We start from the raw sequence: 27,851 nt of genomic DNA, 5'->3' as shown, positions 1-27,851 counted from the left end.
TATATAATAAAATAATGAAAAGAAGCATCGCTAATAAAATAATGAAAAGACGCGTGTATATAATAAAATAATGAAAAGACGCATCGCTAATAAAATAATGAAAACGTGTGTATATTATAAAATAATGAAAAGACGCGTGTATACAATAAAATAATGAAAAGAAGCATCGCTAATAAAATAATGAAAAGACGTGTGGATATAATAAAATAATGAAAACGTGTGTATATAATAAAATAATGAAAAGACGCGTGTATACAATAAATGAAAAGAAGCATCGCTAATAAAATAATGAAAAGACGCGTGTATATAATAATGGTGGTCGATGGTGGGCACTGAGGAAATGGCTTATTACCTGCACCAGATTCCACCCCCCCCCCACCCCCGTCCCCTTCCCTGCTCCACCCTCTCAGCTCACCCCCTCACAACCCCGTCCCAGCCCGCCCCCCCCTCGCACCATCTTCACCCCGCACCCCCTTCCCCTGCACCCCCCCCCCCACCCCCTCCCTCTACCCCTCCCCCTTGCATCCCCTCCTCCCACCGGCACCATCCTACACCTGTGTAGGGGCCCCAACAACCCCACTGCCTTGTGGGCGTCTCGGGAGAGACCAAGGCTAAGGGAGTAAACCCTAACAGAAAATCCGGAGCGGAACCCCGTAGGCGGTCATGTGTCACCTTTGGCATGTTTCCGGCAGTTCCTGCAGCCATACTGGTGCCAAACGTCGTGTCCTGCACTCCTTTGGACCCCACCAGAAAGGCCGAGAGGGGGGTTTTGACGACTGGGCAACTCTCAACCTCCATAAATTTGCCCAGGCATGCGCCATGGAGAGGTCACTCCATAGTTGCCTCACAGCGACTGAAACAACACGGAAGGCAGCAGTTACGGGTTATAAGTCCAGATAAATTGGCGTAGAAACTGGGCACCACGGGTTGCCTTTGTCGGTGGGAGAGGTCATTGCACCTCACTGGACAGCTACCGCCCGCCTCAAACCGGGCAGCCCCCGGTCAATAAGGTTCTGTCCCGCCACAGTCTGCCTGCTTCAATGGGTGCTTGGAGCTCAGGGTCATTGCCCGAAAGGTGGACTGATACACCGCACCAAACAACATGAAAAAAGGAAAGAAGGTACCAGCCCTTCGCTTTGCAAGCTGGAACGTCAGAACTATGTGTCCTGGCCTGTCGGAAGACCTTACACAAATCAACGATTCTCGGAAGACCGCCATCATTAACAACGAGCTCAGTAGACTCAATGTGGACATTGCAGCACTTCAGGAGACTCGCCTCCCCGCGAGTGGCTCTCTAGCAGAGCAAGACTACACCTTCTTCTGGCAGGGCAGGGATCCTGAAGAACCAAGACAGCATGGAGTGGGCTTCGCCATCAGAAACTCCTTGCTCAGCATGATAGAGCCTCCCTCAAATGGCTCGGAACGCATACTGTCCATCCGACTGCTCACCACCTCTGGTCCAGTACACCTACTCAGCATCTATGCTCCAACACTCTGTTCCGCACCTGAAGCTAAAGACCAGTTCTATGAACAACTCCATAACATCATTAGCAGCATCCCCAACACCGAACACCTATTCCTGCTGGGGGACTTTAATGCCAGGGTTGGGGCCGACCATGACTCATGGCCCTCCTGCCTTGGGCGCTATGGCGTTGGAAGGATGAATGAGAACGGGCAGAGACTGCTTGAGTTGTGTACCTATCATAACCTCTGCATCACCAACTCGTTCTTTCACACTAAACCCTGTCACCAGGTTTCATGGAGGCACCCAAGATCACGTCGTTGGCACCAGCTATACCTCATTGTCACAAGGCGAGCCACCTTAAACAGTGTTCAAATCACACGCAGCTTCCACAGTGCGGACTGCGACACCGACCACTCCCTGGTGTGCAGCAAGGTTAGACTCAGACCAAAGAAGTTGCATCATTCCAAGCAGAAGGGCCACCCGCGCATCAACACGAGCAGAATTTCTCACCCACAGCTGTTACAAAAATTTCTAAATTCACTTGTAACAGCCCTTCAAAACACTCCCACAGGGGATGCTGAGACCAAGTGGGCCCACATCAGAGACGCCATCTATGAGTCAGCTTTGACCACCTACGGCAAAAGTGCGAAGAGAAATGCAGACTGGTTTCAATCTCATAATGAAGAGCTGGAACCTGTCATAGCCGCTAAGCGCATTGCACTTTTGAACTACAAGAAAGCCCCCAGCGATTTAACATCCGCAGCACTTAAAGCAGCCAGAAGTACTGCACAAAGAACAGCTAGGCGTTGCGCAAACGACTACTGGCAACACCTATGCAGTCATATTCAGCTGGCCTCAGACACCGGAAACATCAGAGGAATGTATGATGGCATGAAGAGAGCTCTTGGGCCAACCATCAAGAAGATCGCCCCCCTCAAATCTAAATCGGGGGACATAATCACTGACCAACGCAAACAGATGGACCGCTGGGTTGAGCACTACCTAGAACTGTACTCCAGGGAGAATGCTGTCACTGAGACTGCCCTCAATGCAGCCCAGCCTCTACCAGTCATGGATGAGCTGGACATACAGCCAACCAAATCGGAACTCAGTGATGCCATTGATTCCCTAGCCAGCGGAAAAGCCCCTGGGAAGGACAGCATTACCCCTGAAATAATCAAGAGTGCCAAGCCTGCTATACTCTCAGCACTACATGAACTGCTATGCCTGTGCTGGGACGAGGGAGCAGTACCCCAGGACATGCGCGATGCCAACATCATCACCCTCTATAAAAACAAAGGTGACCGCGGTGACTGCAACAACTACCGTGGAATCTCCCTGCTCAGCATAGTGGGGAAAGTCTTTGCTCGAGTCGCTCTGAACAGGCTCCAGAAGCTGGCCGAGCGCGTCTACCCTGAGGCACAGTGTGGCTTTCGTGCAGAGAGATCGACTATTGACATGCTGTTCTCCCTTCGTCAGATACAGGAGAAATGCCGTGAACAACAGATGCCCCTCTACATTGCTTTCATTGATCTCACCAAAGCCTTTGACCTCGTCAGCAGACGTGGTCTCTTCAGACTACTAGAAAAGATCGGATGTCCACCAAAGCTACTAAGTATCATCACCTCATTCCATGACAATATGAAAGGCACAATTCAACATGGTGGCTCCTCATCAGAGCCCTTTCCTATCCTGAGTGGTGTGAAACAGGGCTGTGTTCTCGCACCCACACTTTTTGGGATTTTCTTCTCCCTGCTGCTTTCACATGCGTTCAAATCCTCTGAAGAAGGAATTTTCCTCCACACAAGATCAGGGGGCAGGTTGTTCAACCTTGCCCGTCTAAGAGCGAAGTCCAAAGTACGGAAAGTCCTCATCAGAGAACTCCTCTTTGCTGACGATGCTGCTTTAACATCTCACACTGAAGAATGCCTGCAGAGTCTCATCGACAGGTTTGCGTCTGCCTGCAATGAATTTGGCCTAACCATCAGCCTCAAGAAAACGAACATCATGGGGCAGGATGTCAGAAATGCTCCATCCATCAATATTGGCGACCACGCTCTGGAAGTGGTTCAAGAGTTCACCTACCTAGGCTCAACTATCACCAGTAACCTGTCTCTAGATGCAGAAATCAACAAGCGCATGGGTAAGGCTTCCACTGCTATGTTCAGACTGGCCAAGAGAGTGTGGGAAAATGGCGCACTGACACGGAACACAAAAGTCCGAGTGTATCAGGCCTGCGTCCTCAGTACCTTGCTCTACGGCAGCGAGGCCTGGACAACGTATGCCAGCCAAGAGCGACGTCTCAATTCATTCCATCTTCGCTGCCTTCGGAGAATACTTGGCATCAGGTGGCAGGACTATATCTCCAACACAGAAGTCCTTGAAGCGGCCAACATCCCCAGCTTATACACACTACTGAGTCAGCGGCGCTTGAGATGGCTTGGCCATGTGAGCCGCATGGAAGATGGCAGGATCCCCAAAGACACATTGTACAGCGAGCTCGCCACTGGTATCAGACCCACCGGCCGTCCATGTCTCCGTTATAAAGACGTCTGCAAACGCGACATGAAATCGTGTGACATTGATCACAAGTCGTGGGAGTCAGTTGCCAGCATTCGCCAGAGCTGGCGGGCAGCCATAAAGACAGGGCTAAATTGTGGCGAGTCGAAGAGACTTAGTAGTTGGCAGGAAAAAAGACAGAGGCGCAAGGGGAGAGCCAACTGTGCAACAGCCCCAACAAACAAATTTCTCTGCAGCACCTGTGGAAGAGCCTGTCACTCCAGAATTGGCCTTTATAGCCACTCCAGGCGCTGCTTCACAAACCACTGACCACCTCCAGGCGCGTATCCATTGTCTCTCGAGATAAGGAGGCCCAAAAGGAGGATATAATAAAATAATGAAAACGCGTGTATATAATAAAATAATGAAAAGACGCGTGTATACAATAAAATAATGAAAACGCGCGTATATAATAAAATAATGAAAAGAAGCATCGCGAATAAAATAATGAAAAGAGGCGTGTATACAATAAAATAATGAAAAGACGCGTGTATATAATAAAATAATGAAAAGACGCGTGTATATAATAAAATAATGAAAACGCGCTTACATAATCAAATAATGAAAAGAAGCATCGCTAATAAAATAATGAAAAGACGCGTGTATATAATAAAATAATGAAAAGAAGCATCGCTAATAAAATAATGAAAAGACTCGTGTATTTAATAAAATAATGAAAAGACGTGTGTATATAATAAAATAATGAAAAGACGTGTGTATATAATAAAATAATGAAAAGACGCATCGCTAATAAAATAATGAAAGGACGCGTGTATATAATAAAATAATGAAAAGATGCATCGCTAATAAAATAATGAAAAGACGCGTGTGTATAATAAAATAATGAAAACGCGTGTATATAATAAAATAATGAAAAGACGCATCGCTAATAAAATAATGAAAAGACGCGTGTATATAATAAAATAATGAAAACGCTCGTATATAATAAAATAATGAAAAGAAGCATCGTGAATAAAATAATGAAAAGACGCGTGTATATAATAAAATAATGAAAAGAAGCATCGCTAATAAAATAATGAAAAGACGCGTGTATACAATAAAATAATGAAAACGCTCGTATATAATAAAATAATGAAAAGAAGCATCGTGAATAAAATAATGAAAAGACGCGTGTATATAATAAAATAATGAAAAGAAGCATCGCTAATAAAATAATGAAAAGACGCGTGTATACAATAAAATAATGAAAACGCTCGTATATAATAAAATAATGAAAAGAAGCATCGTGAATAAAATAATGAAAAGACGTGTGGATATAATAAAATAATGAAAAGAAGCATCGCTAATAAAATAATGAAAAGACGCGTGTATACAATAAAATAATGAAAACGCTCGTATATAATAAAATAATGAAAAGAAGCATCGTGAATAAAATAATGAAAAGACGCGAGTATATAATAAAATAATGAAAAGAAGCATCGCTAATAAAATAATGAAAAGACGCGTGTATATAATAAAATAATGAAAAGAAGCATCGCTAATAAAATAATGAAAAGACGCGTGTATATAATAAAATAATGAAAAGACGCATCGCTAATAAAATAATGAAAAGACGCGTGTATATAATAAAATAATGAAAACGCGTGTATATAATAAAATAATGAAAAGACGCGTGTATACAATAAAATAATGAAAACGCGCGTATATAATAAAATAATGAAAAGACGCATCGCTAATAAAATAGTGAAAAGACGCGTGTATATAATAAAATAATGAAAACGCGTGTATATAATAAAATAATGAAAAGAAGCATCGCGAATAAAATAATGAAAAAACGCGTGTATATAATAAAATAATGAAAAGACGCATCGCTAATAAAATAATGAAAAGACGCGTGTATATAATAAAATAATGAAAAGAAGCATCGCCAATAAAATAATGAAAAGACGCGTGTATATAATAAAATAATGAAAAGACGCATCGCTAATAAAATAATGAAAAGACGCGTGTATATAATAAAATAATGAAAAGAAGCGTCGCTAATAAAATAATGAAAAGACGCGTGTATATAATAAAATAATGAAAAGACGCATCGCTAATAAAATAATGAAAAGACGCGTGCATATAATAAAATAATGAAAAGAAGCATCGCTAATAAAATAATGAAAAGACGCGTGTATAGAATAAAATAATGAAAAGACGCGTGTATATAATCAAATAATGAAAAGACGTGTGGATATAATAAAATAATGAAAAGACGCGTGTATAGAATAAAATAATGAAAAGACGCGTGTATATAATCAAATAATGAAAAGACGTGTGGATATAATAAAATAATGAAAAGACGTGTGGATATAATAAAATAATGAAAAGACGCGTGTATATAATCAAATAATGAAAAGACGTGTGGATATAATAAAATAATGAAAAGACGCGTGTATATAATAAAATAATGAAAAGAAGCATCGCTAATAAAATAATGAAAAGACGCGCGTATATAATCAAATAATGAAAAGATGCATCGCTAATAAAATAATGAAAAGACGCGTGTATATAATAAAATAATGAAAAGACGCGTGTATATAATAAAATAATGAAAACGCGTGTATATAATAAAATAATGAAAGGAAGCATCGCTAATAAAATAATGAAAAGACGCGTGTATATAATAAAATAATGAAAACGCGTGTATATAATAAAATAATGAAAAGAAGCATCGCTAATAAAATAATGAAAAGACGCGTGGATATAATAAAATAATGAAAAGAAGCATCGCTAATAAAATAATGAAAAGACGCGTGTATATAATAAAATAATGAAAAGAAGCATTGCTAATAAAATAATGAAAAGACGCGTGTATATAATAAAATAATGAAAAGACGCGTGTATATAATAAAATAATGAAAAGACGCCTCGCTAATAAAATTATAAAAAGACGCGTGTATATAATAAAATAATGAAAAGAAGCATCGCTAATAAAATAATGAAAAGACGCGTGTATATAATAAAATAATGAAAACGCGCGTATATAATCAAATAATGAAAAGACGCATCGCTAATAAAATAACGAAAAGACGCGTGTATATAATAAAATAATGAAAAGACGCATCGCTAATAAAATAATGAAAAGACGCGTGTATATAATAAAATAATGAAAAGAAGCATCACTAATAAAATAATGAAAAGACGCGTGTATATAATAAAATAATGAAAAGACGCATCGCTAATAAAATAATGAAAAGACGCGTGTATGTAATAAAATAATGAAAAGACGTGTGGATATAATAAAATAATGAAAAGACGCATCGCTAATAAAATAATGAAAAGACGCGTGTATATAATAAAATAATGAAAAGACGCGTGTATATAATAAAATAATGAAAAGACGCATCGCTAATAAAATAATGAAAAGACGCGTGTATATAATCAAATAATGAAAAGAAGCATCGCTAATAAAATAATGAAAAGACTGACCACCTCCAGGCGCGTATCCATTGTCTCTCGAGATAAGGAGGCCCAAAAGAATATAATCAAATAATGAAAAGACGTGTGGATATAATAAAATAATGAAAAGACGCATGTATATAATAAAATAATGAAAAGAAGCATCGCTAATAAAATAATGAAAAGACGTGTGGATATAATAAAATAATGAAAAGAAGCATCGCTCATAAAATAATGAAAAGACGCGTGTATATAATAAAATAATGAAAAGAAGCATCGTTAATAAAATAATGAAAAGACGCATCGCTAATAAAATAATGAAAAGACGTGTGTATATAATGAAATAATGAAAAAACGCGCGTATATAATAAAATAATGAAAAGACGCGTGTATATAATAAAATAATGAAAACAAGTGTATAAAAGAAAATAATGAAAAGACGCGTGTATATAATAAAATAATGAAAAGACGCGCGTATATAATAAAATAATGAAAACACGTGTATATAATAAAATAATGAAAAGACGCGTGTATATAATAAAATAATGAAAAGACGCATTGCTAATAAAATAATGAAAAGACGCGTGGATATAATAAAATAATGAAAAGAAGCATCGCTAATAAAATAATGAAAAGACGCGTGTATATAATAAAATAATGAAAAGACGCGCGTATATAATAAAATAATGAAAACACGTGTATATAATAAAATAATGAAAAGACACGTCTATATAATAAAATAATGAAAACACGTGTATATAATAAAATAATCAAAAGACGTGTGTATATAATCAAATAATGAAAACGCGTGTATTTAATAAAATAATGAAAAGACGCGTATATAATAAAATAATGAAAAGACGTGTATTTAATAAAATAATGAAAAGACGCGTGTTTACAATCAAATAATGAAAACGCGTGTATATAATAAAATAATGAAAACACGTGTATATAATAAAATAATGAAAAGACGCATCGCTAATAAAATAATGAAAAGACGCGTGTATATAATAAAATAATGAAAACGCTCGTATATAATAAAATAATGAAAAGAAGCATCGTGAATAAAATAATGAAAAGACGCGTGGATATAATAAAATAATGAAAAGAAGCATCGCTAATAAAATAATGAAAAGACGCGCGTATATAATCAAATAATGAAAAGATGCATCGCTAATAAAATAATGAAAAGACGCGTGTATATAATAAAATAATGAAAAGACGCGTGTATATAATAAAATAATGAAAACGCGTGTATATAATAAAATAATGAAAGGAAGCATCGCTTATAAAATAATGAAAAGACGCGTGTATATAATAAAATAATGAAAACACGTGTATATAATAAAATATTGAAAAGAAGCATCGCTAATAAAATAATGAAAAGACGCGTGGATATAATAAAATAATGAAAAGAAGCATCGCTAATAAAATAATGAAAAGACGCGTGTATATAATAAAATAATGAAAAGAAGCATTGCTAATAAAATAATGAAAAGACGCGTGTATATAATAAAATAATGAAAAGACGCGTGTATATAATAAAATAATGAAAAGACGCCTCGCTAATAAAATTATAAAAAGACGCGTGTATATAATAAAATAATGAAAAGAAGCATCGCTAATAAAATAATGAAAAGACGCGTGTATATAATAAAATAATGAAAACGCGCGTATATAATCAAATAATGAAAAGACGCATCGCTAATAAAATAATGAAAAGACGCGTGTATATAATAAAATAATGAAAAGACGCATCGCTAATAAAATAATGAAAAGACGCGTGTATATAATAAAATAATGAAAAGAAGCATCACTAATAAAATAATGAAAAGACGCGTGTATATAATAAAATAATGAAAAGACGCATCGCTAATAAAATAATGAAAAGACGCGTGTATGTAATAAAATAATGAAAAGACGTGTGGATATAATAAAATAATGAAAAGACGCATCGCTAATAAAATAATGAAAAGACGCGTGTATATAATAAAATAATGAAAAGACGCGTGTATATAATAAAATAATGAAAAGACGCATCGCTAATAAAATAATGAAAAGACGCGTGTATATAATCAAATAATGAAAAGAAGCATCGCTAATAAAATAATGAAAAGACTGACCACCTCCAGGCGCGTATCCATTGTCTCTCGAGATAAGGAGGCCCAAAAGAATATAATCAAATAATGAAAAGACGTGTGGATATAATAAAATAATGAAAAGACGCATGTATATAATAAAATAATGAAAAGAAGCATCGCTAATAAAATAATGAAAAGACGTGTGGATATAATAAAATAATGAAAAGAAGCATCGCTAATAAAATAATGAAAAGACGTGTGGATATAATAAAATAATGAAAAGACGCGTGTATATCATAAAATAATGAAAAGAAGCATCGTTAATAAAATAATGAAAAGACGCATCGCTAATAAAATAATGAAAAGACGTGTGTATATAATGAAATAATGAAAAGACGCGCGTATATCGTAAAATAATGAAAAGACGCGTGTATATAATAAAATAATGAAAACAAGTGTATAAAAGAAAATAATGAAAAGACGCGTGTATATAATAAAATAATGAAAAGACGCGCGTATATAATAAAATAATGAAAACACGTGTATATAATAAAATAATGAAAAGACGCGTGTATATAATAAAATAATGAAAAGACGCATTGCTAATAAAATAATGAAAAGACGCGTGGATATAATAAAATAATGAAAAGACGCATGTATATAATAAAATAATGAAAAGACGCGTGTATATAATAAAATAATGAAAACAAGTGTATAAAAGAAAATAATGAAAAGACGCGTGTATATAATAAAATAATGAAAAGACGCGCGTATATAATAAAATAATGAAAACACGTGTATATAATAAAATAATGAAAAGACACGTGTATATAATAAAATAATGAAAACACGTGTATATAATAAAATAATCAAAAGACGTGTGTATATAATCAAATAATGAAAACGCGTGTATTTAATAAAATAATGAAAAGACGCGTATATAATAAAATAATGAAAAGACGTGTATTTAATAAAATAATGAAAAGACGCGTGTTTACAATCAAATAATGAAAACGCGTGTATATAATAAAATAATGAAAAGACGCATCGCTAATAAAATAATGAAAAGACGCGTGTATATAATAAAATAATGAAAACGCTCGTATATAATAAAATAATGAAAAGAAGCATCGTGAATAAAATAATGAAAAGACGCGTGTATATAATAAAATAATGAAAAGAAGCATCGCTAATAAAATAATGAAATGACGCGTGTATACAATAAAATAATGAAAACGCTCGTATATAATAAAATAATGAAAAGAAGCATCGTGAATAAAATAATGAAAAGACGCGTGGATATAATAAAATAATGAAAAGACGCATGTATATAATAAAATAATGAAAAGACGCGTGTATATAATAAAATAATGAAAACAAGTGTATAAAAGAAAATAATGAAAAGACGCGTGTATATAATAAAATAATGAAAAGACGCGCGTACATAATAAAATAATGAAAACACGTGTATATAATAAAATAATGAAAAGACACGTGTATATAAGAAAATAATGAAAACACGTGTATATAATAAAATAATCAAAAGACGTGTGTATATAATCAAATAATGAAAACGCGTGTATTTAATAAAATAATGAAAAGACGCGTATATAATAAAATAATGAAAAGACGTGTATTTAATAAAATAATGAAAAGACACGTGTTTACAATCAAATAATGAAAACGCGTGTATATAATAAAATAATGAAAACACGTGTATATAATAAAATAATGAAAAGACGCATCGCTAATAAAATAATGAAAAGACGCGTGTATATAATAAAATAATGAAAACGCTCGTATATAATAAAATAATGAAAAGAAGCATCGTGAATAAAATAATGAAAAGACGCGTGTATATAATAAAATAATGAAAAGAAGCATCGCTAATAAAATAATGAAAAGACGCGTGTATACAATAAAATAATGAAAACGCTCGTATATAATAAAATAATGAAAAGAAGCATCGTGAATAAAATAATGAAAAGACGCGTGTATATAATAAAATAATGAAAAGAAGCATCGCTAATAAAATAATGAAAAGACGCGTGTATACAATAAAATAATGAAAACGCTCGTATATAATAAAATAATGAAAAGAAGGATCGTGAATAAAATAATGAAAAGACGTGTGGATATAATAAAATAATGAAAAGAAGCATCGCTAATAAAATAATGAAAAGACGCGTGTATACAATAAAATAATGAAAACGCTCGTATATAATAAAATAATGAAAAGAAGCATCGCTAATAAAATAATGAAAAGACGCGAGTATATAATAAAATAATGAAAAGAAGCATCGCTAATAAAATAATGAAAAGACGCGTGTATATAATAAAATAATGAAAAGAAGCATCGCTAATAAAATAATGAAAAGACGCGTGTATATAATAAAATAATGAAAAGAAGCATCGCTAATAAAATAATGAAAAGACGCGTGTATATAATAAAATAATGAAAACGCGCGTATATAATCAAATAATGAAAAGACGCATCGCTAATAAAATAATGAAAAGACGCGTGTATATAATAAAATAATGAAAAGACGCATCGCTAATAAAATAATGAAAAGACGCGTGTATATAATAAAATAATGAAAAGAAGCATCACTAATAAAATAATGAAAAGACGCGTGTATATAATAAAATAATGAAAAGACGCATCGCTAATAAAATAATGAAAAGACGCGTGTATGTAATAAAATAATGAAAAGACGTGTGGATATAATAAAATAATGAAAAGACGCATCGCTAATAAAATAATGAAAAGACGTGTGTATATAATAAAATAATGAAAAGACGCGTGTATATAATAAAATAATGAAAAGACGCATCGCTAATAAAATAATGAAAAGACGCGTGTATATAATCAAATAATGAAAAGAAGCATCGCTAATAAAATAATGAAAAGACTGACCACCTCCAGGCGCGTATCCATTGTCTCTCGAGATAAGGAGGCCCAAAAGAATATAATCAAATAATGAAAAGACGTGTGGATATAATAAAATAATGAAAAGACGCATGTATATAATAAAATAATGAAAAGAAGCATCGCTAATAAAATAATGAAAAGACGTGTGGATATAATAAAATAATGAAAAGAAGCATCGCTAATAAAATAATGAAAAGACGTGTGGATATAATAAAATAATGAAAAGACGCGTGTATATCATAAAATAATGAAAAGAAGCATCGTTAATAAAATAATGAAAAGACGCATCGCTAATAAAATAATGAAAAGACGTGTGTATATAATGAAATAATGAAAAGACGCGCGTATATCGTAAAATAATGAAAAGACGCGTGTATATAATAAAATAATGAAAACAAGTGTATAAAAGAAAATAATGAAAAGACGCGTGTATATAATAAAATAATGAAAAGACGCGCGTATATAATAAAATAATGAAAACACGTGTATATAATAAAATAATGAAAAGACGCGTGTATATAATAAAATAATGAAAAGACGCATTGCTAATAAAATAATGAAAAGACGCGTGGATATAATAAAATAATGAAAAGACGCATGTATATAATAAAATAATGAAAAGACGCGTGTATATAATAAAATAATGAAAACAAGTGTATAAAAGAAAATAATGAAAAGACGCGTGTATATAATAAAATAATGAAAAGACGCGCGTATATAATAAAATAATGAAAACACGTGTATATAATAAAATAATGAAAAGACACGTGTATATAATAAAATAATGAAAACACGTGTATATAATAAAATAATCAAAAGACGTGTGTATATAATCAAATAATGAAAACGCGTGTATTTAATAAAATAATGAAAAGACGCGTATATAATAAAATAATGAAAAGACGTGTATTTAATAAAATAATGAAAAGACGCGTGTTTACAATCAAATAATGAAAACGCGTGTATATAATAAAATAATGAAAACACGTGTATATAATAAAATAATCAAAAGACGTGTGTATATAATCAAATAATGAAAACGCGTGTATTTAATAAAATAATGAAAAGACGCGTATATAATAAAATAATGAAAAGACGTGTATTTAATAAAATAATGAAAAGACGCGTGTTTACAATCAAATAATGAAAACGCGTGTATATAATAAAATAATGAAAAGACGCATCGCTAATAAAATAATGAAAAGACGCGTGTATATAATAAAATAATGAAAACGCTCGTATATAATAAAATAATGAAAAGAAGCATCGTGAATAAAATAATGAAAAGACGCGTGTATATAATAAAATAATGAAAAGAAGCATCGCTAATAAAATAATGAAATGACGCGTGTATACAATAAAATAATGAAAACGCTCGTATATAATAAAATAATGAAAAGAAGCATCGTGAATAAAATAATGAAAAGACGCGTGGATATAATAAAATAATGAAAAGACGCATGTATATAATAAAATAATGAAAAGACGCGTGTATATAATAAAATAATGAAAACAAGTGTATAAAAGAAAATAATGAAAAGACGCGTGTATATAATAAAATAATGAAAAGACGCGCGTACATAATAAAATAATGAAAACACGTGTATATAATAAAATAATGAAAAGACACGTGTATATAAGAAAATAATGAAAACACGTGTATATAATAAAATAATCAAAAGACGTGTGTATATAATCAAATAATGAAAACGCGTGTATTTAATAAAATAATGAAAAGACGCGTATATAATAAAATAATGAAAAGACGTGTATTTAATAAAATAATGAAAAGACACGTGTTTACAATCAAATAATGAAAACGCGTGTATATAATAAAATAATGAAAACACGTGTATATAATAAAATAATGAAAAGACGCATCGCTAATAAAATAATGAAAAGACGCGTGTATATAATAAAATAATGAAAACGCTCGTATATAATAAAATAATGAAAAGAAGCATCGTGAATAAAATAATGAAAAGACGCGTGTATATAATAAAATAATGAAAAGAAGCATCGCTAATAAAATAATGAAAAGACGCGTGTATACAATAAAATAATGAAAACGCTCGTATATAATAAAATAATGAAAAGAAGCATCGTGAATAAAATAATGAAAAGACGCGTGTATATAATAAAATAATGAAAAGAAGCATCGCTAATAAAATAATGAAAAGACGCGTGTATACAATAAAATAATGAAAACGCTCGTATATAATAAAATAATGAAAAGAAGGATCGTGAATAAAATAATGAAAAGACGTGTGGATATAATAAAATAATGAAAAGAAGCATCGCTAATAAAATAATGAAAAGACGCGTGTATACAATAAAATAATGAAAACGCTCGTATATAATAAAATAATGAAAAGAAGCATCGCTAATAAAATAATGAAAAGACGCGAGTATATAATAAAATAATGAAAAGAAGCATCGCTAATAAAATAATGAAAAGACGCGTGTATATAATAAAATAATGAAAAGAAGCATCGCTAATAAAATAATGAAAAGACGCGTGTATATAATAAAATAATGAAAAGAAGCATCGCTAATAAAATAATGAAAAGACGCGTGTATATAATAAAATAATGAAAACGCGCGTATATAATCAAATAATGAAAAGACGCATCGCTAATAAAATAATGAAAAGACGCGTGTATATAATAAAATAATGAAAAGACGCATCGCTAATAAAATAATGAAAAGACGCGTGTATATAATAAAATAATGAAAAGAAGCATCACTAATAAAATAATGAAAAGACGCGTGTATATAATAAAATAATGAAAAGACGCATCGCTAATAAAATAATGAAAAGACGCGTGTATGTAATAAAATAATGAAAAGACGTGTGGATATAATAAAATAATGAAAAGACGCATCGCTAATAAAATAATGAAAAGACGTGTGTATATAATAAAATAATGAAAAGACGCGTGTATATAATAAAATAATGAAAAGACGCATCGCTAATAAAATAATGAAAAGACGCGTGTATATAATCAAATAATGAAAAGAAGCATCGCTAATAAAATAATGAAAAGACTGACCACCTCCAGGCGCGTATCCATTGTCTCTCGAGATAAGGAGGCCCAAAAGAATATAATCAAATAATGAAAAGACGTGTGGATATAATAAAATAATGAAAAGACGCATGTATATAATAAAATAATGAAAAGAAGCATCGCTAATAAAATAATGAAAAGACGTGTGGATATAATAAAATAATGAAAAGAAGCATCGCTAATAAAATAATGAAAAGACGTGTGGATATAATAAAATAATGAAAAGACGCGTGTATATCATAAAATAATGAAAAGAAGCATCGTTAATAAAATAATGAAAAGACGCATCGCTAATAAAATAATGAAAAGACGTGTGTATATAATGAAATAATGAAAAGACGCGCGTATATCGTAAAATAATGAAAAGACGCGTGTATATAATAAAATAATGAAAACAAGTGTATAAAAGAAAATAATGAAAAGACGCGTGTATATAATAAAATAATGAAAAGACGCGCGTATATAATAAAATAATGAAAACACGTGTATATAATAAAATAATGAAAAGACGCGTGTATATAATAAAATAATGAAAAGACGCATTGCTAATAAAATAATGAAAAGACACGTGGATATAATAAAATAATGAAAAGACGCATGTATATAATAAAATAATGAAAAGACGCGTGTATATAATAAAATAATGAAAACAAGTGTATAAAAGAAAATAATGAAAAGACGCGTGTATATAATAAAATAATGAAAAGACGCGCGTATATAATAAAATAATGAAAACACGTGTATATAATAAAATAATGAAAAGACGCGTATATAATAAAATAATGAAAAGACGTGTATTTAATAAAATAATGAAAAGACGCGTGTTTACAATCAAATAATGAAAACGCGTGTATATAATAAAATAATGAAAAGACGCATCGCTAATAAAATAATGAAAACGCTCGTATATAATAAAATAATGAAAAGAAGCATCGTGAATAAAATAATGAAAAGACGCGTGTATATAATAAAATAATGAAAAGAAGCATCGCTAATAAAATAATGAAATGACGCGTGTATACAATAAAATAATGAAAACGCTCGTATATAATAAAATAATGAAAAGAAGCATCGTGAATAAAATAATGAAAAGACGCGTGGATATAATAAAATAATGAAAAGACGCATGTATATAATAAAATAATGAAAAGACGCGTGTATATAATAAAATAATGAAAACAAGTGTATAAAAGAAAATAATGAAAAGACGCGTGTATATAATAAAATAATGAAAAGACGCGCGTACATAATAAAATAATGAAAACACGTGTATATAATAAAATAATGAAAAGACACGTGTATATAAGAAAATAATGAAAACACGTGTATATAATAAAATAATCAAAAGACGTGTGTATATAATCAAATAATGAAAACGCGTGTATTTAATAAAATAATGAAAAGACGCGTATATAATAAAATAATGAAAAGACGTGTATTTAATAAAATAATGAAAAGACACGTGTTTACAATCAAATAATGAAAACGCGTGTATATAATAAAATAATGAAAACACGTGTATATAATAAAATAATGAAAAGACGCATCGCTAATAAAATAATGAAAAGACGCGTGTATATAATAAAATAATGAAAACGCTCGTATATAATAAAATAATGAAAAGAAGCATCGTGAATAAAATAATGAAAAGACGCGTGTATATAATAAAATAATGAAAAGAAGCATCGCTAATAAAATAATGAAAAGACGCGTGTATACAATAAAATAATGAAAACGCTCGTATATAATAAAATAATGAAAAGAAGCATCGTGAATAAAATAATGAAAAGACGCGTGTATATAATAAAATAATGAAAAGAAGCATCGCTAATAAAATAATGAAAAGACGCGTGTATACAATAAAATAATGAAAACGCTCGTATATAATAAAATAATGAAAAGAAGGATCGTGAATAAAATAATGAAAAGACGTGTGGATATAATAAAATAATGAAAAGAAGCATCGCTAATAAAATAATGAAAAGACGCGTGTATACAATAAAATAATGAAAACGCTCGTATATAATAAAATAATGAAAAGAAGCATCGTGAATAAAATAATGAAAAGACGCGAGTATATAATAAAATAATGAAAAGAAGCATCGCTAATAAAATAATGAAAAGACGCGTGTATATAATAAAATAATGAAAAGAAGCATCGCTAATAAAATAATGAAAAGACGCGTGTATATAATAAAATAATGAAAAGACGCATCGCTAATAAAATAATGAAAAGACGCGTGTATATAATAAAATAATGAAAACGCGTGTATATAATAAAATAATGAAAAGACGCATGTATACAATAAAATAATGAAAAGACGCATCGCTAATAAAATAATGAAAAGACGCGTGTATATAATAAAATAATGAAAACGCGCGTATATAATAAAATAATGAAAAGAAGCATCGCGAATAAAATAATGAAAAAACGCGTGGATATAATAAAATAATGAAAAGACGCATCGCTAATAATATAATGAAAAGACGCGTGTATATAATAAAATAATGAAAAGACGCGTGTATAGAATAAAATAATGAAAAGACGCGTGTATATAATCAAATAATGAATAGACGTGTGGATATAATAAAATAATGAAAAGACGCGTGTATATAATAAAATAATGAAAAGACGCGTGTATAGAATAAAATAATGAAAAGACGCGTGTATATAATAAAATAATGAAAAGAAGCATCGCTAATAAAATAATGAAAAGACGCGTGTATATAATAAAATAATGAAAAGACGCATAGCTAATAAAATAATGAAAAGAAGCATCGCTAATAAAATAATGAAAAGACGCGTGGATATAATAAAATAATGAAAAGAAGCATCTCTAATAAAATTATGAAAAGACGCGTGTATATAATAAAATAATGAAAAGAAGCATCGCTAATAAAATAATGAAAAGACGCGTGGATATAATAAAATAATGAAAAGAAGCATCTCTAATAAAATTATGAAAAGACGCGTGTATATAATAAAATAATGAAAAGACGCATCGCTAATAAAATAATGAAAAGAAGCATCGCTAATAAAATAATGAAAAGACGCGTGGATACAATAAAATAATGAAAAGAAGCATCTCTAATAAAATTATGAAAAGACGCGTGTATATAATGAAATAATGAAAAGACGTGTGGATATAATAAAATAATGAAAAGACGCATCGCTAATAAAATAATGAAAAGACGCGTGTATAGAATAAAATAATGAAAAGACGCGTGCATATAATAAAATAATGAAAAGACGCATCGCTAATAAAATAATGAAAAGACGCGTGTATATAATAAAATAATGAAAACGCGTGTATATAATAAAATAATGAAAAGACGCGTGTATACAATAAAATAATGAAAACGCGCGTATATAATAAAATAATGAAAAGAAGCATCGCGAATAAAATAATGAAAAAACGCATGTATATAATAAAATAATGAAAAGACGCATAGCTAATAAAATAATGAAAAGACGCGTGTATAGAATAAAATAATGAAAAGACGCGTGTATATAATAAAATAATGAAAAGACGTGTGTATATAATAAAATAATGAAAAGACGCATCGCTAATAAAATAATGAAAAGACGCGTGTATATAATAAAATAATGAAAAGAAGCATCGCTAATAAAATAATGAAAAGACGCGTGTATATAATCAAATAATGAAAAGAAGCATCGCTAATAAAATAATGAAAAGACACGTGTATAGAATAAAATAATGAAAAGAAGCATCGCTAATAAAATAATGAAAAGACGCGTGTATAGAATAAAATAATGAAAAGACGCATCGCTAATAAAATAATGAAAAGACGCGTGTATAGAATAAAATAATGAAAAGAAGCATCGCTAATAAAATAATGAAAAGACGCGTGTATAGAATAAAATAATGAAAACGCGTGTATATAATAAAATAATGAAAAGACGCATCGCTAATAAAATAATGAAAAGACGCGTGTATAGAATAAAATAATGAAAACGCGTGTATATAATAAAATAATGAAAAGACGTGTGGATATAATAAAATAATGAAAAGACGCATCGCTAATAAAATAATGAAAAGACGCGTGTATGGAATAAAATAATGAAAACGCGTGTATATAATAAAATAATGAAAAGACGTGTGGATATAATAAAATAATGAAAAGATGCATCGCTAATAAAATAATGAAAAGACGCGTGTAGAGAATAAAATAATGAAAACGCGTGTATATAATAAAATAATGAAAAGACGTGTGGATATAATAAAATAATGAAAAGACGCATCGCTAATAAAATAATGAAAAGACGCGTGTATATAATAAAATAATGAAAAGACGCGTGTATAGAATAAAATAATGAAAAGAAGCATCGCTAATAAAATAATGAAAAGACGCGTGTATAGAATAAAATAATGAAAAGACGCATCGCTAATAAAATAATGAAAAGACGCGTGTATAGAATAAAATAATGAAAACGCGTGTATATAATAAAATAATGAAAAGACGTGTGGATATAATAAAATAATGAAAAGACGCATCGCTAATAAAATAATGAAAAGACGCGTGTATATAATAAAATAATGAAAAGACGCGTGTATATAATAAAATAATGAAAAGACGCATCGCTAATAAAATAATGAAAAGACGCGTGTATAGAATAAAATAATGAAAAGAAGCATCGCTAATAAAATAATGAAAAGACGCGTGTATAGAATAAAATAATGAAAAGACGCATCGCTAATAAAATAATGAAAAGACGCGTGTATATAATAAAATAATGAAAACGCGTGTATATAATAAAATAATGAAAAGACGCGTGTATACAATAAAATAATGAAAACGCGCGTATATAATAAAATAATGAAAAGAAGCATCGTGAATAAAATAATGAAAAAACGCGTGTATATAATAAAATAATGAAAAGACGCATCGCTAATAAAATAATGAAAAGACGCGTGTATATAATAAAATAATGAAAAGACGCATCGCTAATAAAATAATGAAAAGACGCGTGTATACAATAAAATAATGAAAAGACGCATCGCTAATAAAATAATGAAAAGACGCGTGGATATAATAAAATAATGAAAAGAAGCATCGCCAATAAAATAATGAAAAGACGCGTGTATATAATAAAATAATGAAAAGACGCGTGTATATAATAAAATAATGAAAAGACACATCGCTAATAAAATAATGAAAAGACGCGTGTATAGAATAAAATAATGAAAAGACGCGTGTATATAATCAAATAATGAAAAGACGTGTGGATATAATAAAATAATGAAAAGACGTGTGTATATAATAAAATAATGAAAAGACGCGTGTATATAATCAAATAATGAAAAGAAGCATCGCTAATAAAATAATGAAAAGACGCGTGTATATAATAAAATAATGAAAAGAAGCATCACTAATAAAATAATGAAAAGACGCGTGTATATAATAAAATAATGAAAAGACGCATCGCTAATAAAATAATGAAAAGACGCGTGTATGCAATAAAATAATGAAAAGACGTGTGGATATAATAAAATAATGAAAAGACGCATCGCTAATAAAATAATGAAAAGACGCGTGTATATAATAAAATAATGAAAAGACGCGTGTATATAATAAAATAATGAAAAGACGCATCGCTAATAAAATAATGAAAAGACGCGTGTATATAATCAAATAATGAAAAGAAGCATCGCTAATAAAATAATGAAAAGACGCGTGTATATAATCAAATAATGAAAAGACGTGTGGATATAATCAAATAATGAAAAGACGCATGTATATAATAAAATAATGAAAAGAAGCATCGCTAATAAAATAATGAAAAGACGCGTATATATAATAAAATAATGAAAAGAAGCATCGCTAATAAAATAATGAAAAGACGTGTGGATATAATAAAATAATGAAAAGAAGCATCGCTAATAAAATAATGAAAAGACGCGTGTATATAATAAAATAATGAAAAGAAGCATCGCTAATAAAATAATGAAAAGACGCATCGCTAATAAAATAATGAAAAGACGTGTGTATATAATGAAATAATGAAAAGACGCGCGTATATAATAAAATAATGAAAAGACGCGTGTATATAATAAAATAATGAAAAGACGCATTGCTAATAAAATAATGAAAAGACGCGTGGATATAATAAAATAATGAAAAGACGCATGTATATAATAAAATAATGAAAACACGTGTATATAATAAAATAATGAAAAGACACGTGTATATAATAAAATAATCAAACGACGTGTGTATATAATCAAATAATGAAAACGCGTGTATTTAATAAAATGAAAAGACGCGTATATAATGAAATAATGAAAAGACGTGTATTTAATAAAATAATGAAAAGACGCGTATATAATAAAATAATGAAAAGACGTGTATTTAATAAAATAATGAAAAGACGCGTGTTTACAATCAAATAATGAAAACGTGTGTATATAATAAAATAATGAAAAGACGTGTATTTAATAAAATAATGAAAAGACGCGTATATAATAAAATAATGAAAACGCGTGTATTTAATAAAATAATGAAAAGACGCATATATAATCAAATAATGAAAAGACGTGTATTTAATAAAATAATGAAAAGACGCGTGTTTACAATCAAATAATGAAAAGACGCGTGTATATAATCAAATAATGAAAAGAAGCATCGCTAATAAAATAATGAAAAGACGTGTGTATATAATAAAATAATGAAAAGACGCGTTTATAATAAAATAATGAAAACGCGTGTATTTAATAAAATAATGAAAAGACACGTATATAATAAAATAATAAAAAGACGTGTATTTAATAAAATAATAAAATAATGAAAAGACGCGTGTTTATAATAAAATAATGAAAAGACGCGTATATAATAAAATAATGAAAACGCGTGTTTATAATAAAATAATGAAAACGCGTGTATATAATCAAATAATGAAAAGACGCGTATATAATAAAATAATGAAAACGCGTGTTTATAATAAAATAATGAAAAGACGCGTATATAATAAAATAATGAAAAGACGCGTATATAATAAAATAATGAAAAGACGCGTGTATATAATAAAATAATGAAAAGACGCATCGCTAATAAAATAATGAAAAGACGCGTGTATATAATAAAATAATGAAAAGACGCGTGTATATAATAAAATAATGAAAAGACGCATCGCTAATAAAATAATGAAAAGACGCGTGTATAGAATAAAATAATGAAAAGAAGCATCGCTAATAAAATAATGAAAAGACGCGTGTATAGAATAAAATAATGAAAAGACGCATCGCTAATAAAATAATGAAAAGACGCGTGTATATAATAAAATAATGAAAACGCGTGTATATAATAAAATAATGAAAAGACGCGTGTATACAATAAAATAATGAAAACGCGCGTATATAATAAAATAATGAAAAGAAGCATCGTGAATAAAATAATGAAAAAACGCGTGTATATAATAAAATAATGAAAAGACGCATCGCTAATAAAATAATGAAAAGACGCGTGTATATAATAAAATAATGAAAAGACGCATCGCTAATAAAATAATGAAAAGACGCGTGTATGCAATAAAATAATGAAAAGACGCATCGCTAATAAAATAATGAAAAGACGCGTGGATATAATAAAATAATGAAAAGAAGCATCGCCAATAAAATAATGAAAAGACGCGTGTATATAATAAAATAATGAAAAGACGCGTGTATATAATAAAATAATGAAAAGACGCATCGCTAATAAAATAATGAAAAGACGCGTGTATAGAATAAAATAATGAAAAGACGTGTGGATATAATAAAATAATGAAAAGACGTGTGTATATAATAAAATAATGAAAAGACGCGTGTATATAATCAAATAATGAAAAGAAGCATCGCTAATAAAATAATGAAAAGACGCGTGTATATAATAAAATAATGAAAAGAAGCATCACTAATAAAATAATGAAAAGACGCGTGTATATAATAAAATAATGAAAAGACGCATCGCTAATAAAATAATGAAAAGACGCGTGTATGTAATAAAATAATGAAAAGACGTGTGGATATAATAAAATAATGAAAAGACGCATCGCTAATAAAATAATGAAAAGACGCGTGTATATAATAAAATAATGAAAAGACGCGTGTATATAATAAAATAATGAAAAGACGCATCGCTAATAAAATAATGAAAAGACGCGTGTATATAATCAAATAATGAAAAGAAGCATCGCTAATAAAATAATGAAAAGACGCGTGTATATAATCAAATAATGAAAAGACGTGTGGATATAATAAAATAATGAAAAGACGCATGGATATAATAAAATAATGAAAAGAAGCATCGCTAATAAAATAATGAAAAGACGTGTATATATAATAAAATAATGAAAAGAAGCATCGCTAATAAAATAATGAAAAGACGTGTGGATATAATAAAATAATGAAAAGAAGCATCGCTAATAAAATAATGAAAAGACGCATGTATATAATAAAATAATGAAAAGAAGCATCGCTAATAAAATAATGAAAAGACGTGTGTATATAATGAAATAATGAAAAGACGCGCGTATATAATAAAATAATGAAAAGACGCGTGTATATAATAAAATAATGAAAAGACGCATTGCTAATAAAATAATGAAAAGACGCGTGGATATAATAAAATAATGAAAAGACGCATGTATATAATAAAATAATGAAAACACGTGTATATAATAAAATAATGAAAAGACACGTGTATATAATAAAATAATCAAACGACGTGTGTATATAATCAAATAATGAAAACGCGTGTATTTAATAAAATGAAAAGACGCGTATATAATGAAATAATGAAAAGACGTGTATTTAATAAAATAATGAAAAGACGCGTATATAATAAAATAATGAAAAGACGTGTATTTAATAAAATAATGAAAAGACGCGTGTTTACAATCAAATAATGAAAAAGTGTGTATATAATAAAATAATGAAAACACGTGTATATAATAAAATAATGAAAAGACGCGTATATAATAAAATAATGAAAACGCGTGTATTTAATAAAATAATGAAAAGACGCATATATAATCAAATAATGAAAAGACGTGTATTTAATAAAATAATGAAAAGACGCGTGTTTACAATCAAATAATGAAAAGACGCGTGTATATAATCAAATAATGAAAAGAAGCATCGCTAATAAAATAATGAAAAGACGTGTGTATATAATAAAATAATGAAAAGACGCGTTTATAATAAAATAATGAAAACGCGTGTATTTAATAAAATAATGAAAAGACACGTATATAATAAAATAATAAAAAGACGTGTATTTAATAAAATAATAAAATAATGAAAAGACGCGTGTTTATAATAAAATAATGAAAAGACGCGTATATAATAAAATAATGAAAACGCGTGTTTATAATAAAATAATGAAAACGCGTGTATATAATCAAATAATGAAAAGACGCGTATATAATAAAATAATGAAAACGCGTGTTTATAATAAAATAATGAAAACGCGTGTATATAATAAAATAATGAAAAGACGCGTATATAATAAAATAATGAAAAGACGCGTATATAATAAAATAATGAAAACGCGTGTTTGTAATAAAATAATGAAAACGCGTGTATGTAATAAAATAATGAAAAGACGCGTGTATATAATAAAATAATGAAAAGAAGCATCGCTAATAAAATAATGAAAAGACGTGTATATAATAAAATAATGAAAACGCGTGTATATAATAAAATAATGAAAAGACGCGTGTATATAATAAAATAATGAAAAGAAGCATCGCTAATAAAATAATGAAAAGACGTGTATATAATAAAATAATGAAAACGCGTGTATATAATAAAATAATGAAAAGACGCGTATATAATAGAATAATGAAAACGCGTGTATACAATAAAATAATGAAAAGAAGCATCGCGAATAAAATAATGAAAAAACGCGTGTATATAATAAAATAATGAAAAGACGCATCGCTAATAAAATAATGAAAAGACGCGTGTATATAATAAAATAATGAAAAGACGCGTGTATAGAATAAAATAATGAAAAGACGCGTGTATATAATCAAATAATGAAAAGACGTGTGGATATAATAAAATAATGAAAAGACGCGTGTATATAATAAAATAATGAAAAGACGCGTGTATAGAATAAAATAATGAAAAGACGCGTGTGTATAATAAAATAATGAAAAGAAGCATCGCTAATAAAATAATGAAAAGACGCGTGTAAATAATAAAATAATGAAAAGACGCATCGCTAATAAAATAATGAAAAGAAGCATCGCTAATAAAATAATGAAAAGACGCGTGGATATAATAAAATAATGAAAAGAAGCATCTCTAATAAAATTATGAAAAGACGCGTGTATATAATAAAATAATGAAAAGAAGCATCGCTAATAAAATAATGAAAAGACGCGTGGATATAATAAAATAATGAAAAGAAGCATCTCTAATAAAATTATGAAAAGACGCGTGTATATAATAAAATAATGAAAAGACGCATCGCTAATAAAATAATGAAAAGAAGCATCGCTAATAAAATAATGAAAAGACGCGTGGATATAATAAAATAATGAAAAGAAGCATCTCTAATAAAATTATGAAAAGACGCGTGTATATAATAAAATAATGAAAAGACGTGTGGATATAATAAAATAATGAAAAGACGCATCGCTAATAAAATAATGAAAAGACGCGTGTATAGAATAAAATAATGAAAAGACGCGTGTATATAATAAAATAATGAAAAGACGCATCGCTAATAAAATAATGAAAAGACGCGTGTATATAATAAAATAATGAAAACGCGTGTATATAATAAAATAATGAAAAGACGCGTGTATACAATAAAATAATGAAAACGCGCGTATATAATAAAATAATGAAAAGAAGCATCGCGAATAAAATAATGAAAAAACGCGTGTTTATAATAAAATAATGAAAAGACGCATCGCTAATAAAATAATGAAAAGACGCGTGTATAGAATAAAATAATGAAAAGACGCGTGTATATAATAAAATAATGAAAAGACGCATCGCTAATAAAATAATGAAAAGACGCGTCTATATAATAAAATAATGAAAAGAAGCATCGCTAATAAAATAATGAAAAGACGCGTGTATATAATCAAATAATGAAAAGACGCATCGCTAATAAAATAATGAAAAGACACGTGTATAGAATAAAATAATGAAAAGAAGCATCGCTAATAAAATAATGAAAAGACGCGTGTATAGAATAAAATAATGAAAAGACGCATCGCTAATAAAATAATGAAAAGACGCGTGTATAGAATAAAATAATGAAAAGAAGCATCGCTAATAAAATAATGAAAAGACGCGTGTATAGAATAAAATAATGAAAAGAAGCATCGCTAATAAAATAATGAAAAGACGCGTGTATAGAATAAAATAATGAAAAGACGCATCGCTAATAAAATAATGAAAAGACGCGTGTATATAATAAAATAATGAAAAGACGCATGTATATAATCAAATAATGAAAAGACGCATCGCTAATAAAATAATGAAAAGACGCGTGTATATAATCAAATAATGAAAAGAAGCATCGCTAATAAAATAATGAAAAGACGCGTGTATATAATCAAATAATGAAAAGACGTGTGGATATAATAAAATAATGAAAAGACGCATGTATATAATAAAATAATGAAAAGAAGCATCGCTAATAAAATAATGAAAAGACGCGTATATATAATAAAATAATGAAAAGAAGCATCGCTAATAAAATAATGAAAAGACGTGTGGATATAATAAAATAATGAAAAGAAGCATCGCTAATAAAATAATGAAAAGACGCGTGTATATAATAAAATAATGAAAAGAAGCATCGCTAATAAAATAATGAAAAGACGCATCGCTAATAAAATAATGAAAAGACGTGTGTATATAATGAAATAATGAAAAGACGCGCGTATATAATAAAATAATGAAAAGACGCGTGTATATAATAAAATAATGAAAAGACGCATTGCTAATAAAATAATGAAAAGACGCGTGGATATAATAAAATAATGAAAAGACGCATGTATATAATAAAATAATGAAAACACGTGTATATAATAAAATAATGAAAAGACACGTGTATATAATAAAATAATCAAAAGACGTGTGTATATAATCAAATAATGAAAACGCGTGTATTTAATAAAATGAAAAGACGCGTATATAATAAAATAATGAAAAGACGTGTATAGAATAAAATAATGAAAAGACGCGTGTATATAATAAAATAATGAAAAGAAGCATCGCTAATAAAATAATGAAAAGACGCGTGTAAATAATAAAATAATGAAAAGACGCATCGCTAATAAAATAATGAAAAGAAGCATCGCTAATAAAATAATG

Source organism: Heterodontus francisci, chromosome 22, assembly GCF_036365525.1.
Source record: "Heterodontus francisci isolate sHetFra1 chromosome 22, sHetFra1.hap1, whole genome shotgun sequence".
NCBI classification, from domain to species: Eukaryota; Metazoa; Chordata; class Chondrichthyes; order Heterodontiformes; family Heterodontidae; genus Heterodontus; species Heterodontus francisci.
This window is presented reverse-complemented; position numbering follows the sequence as displayed.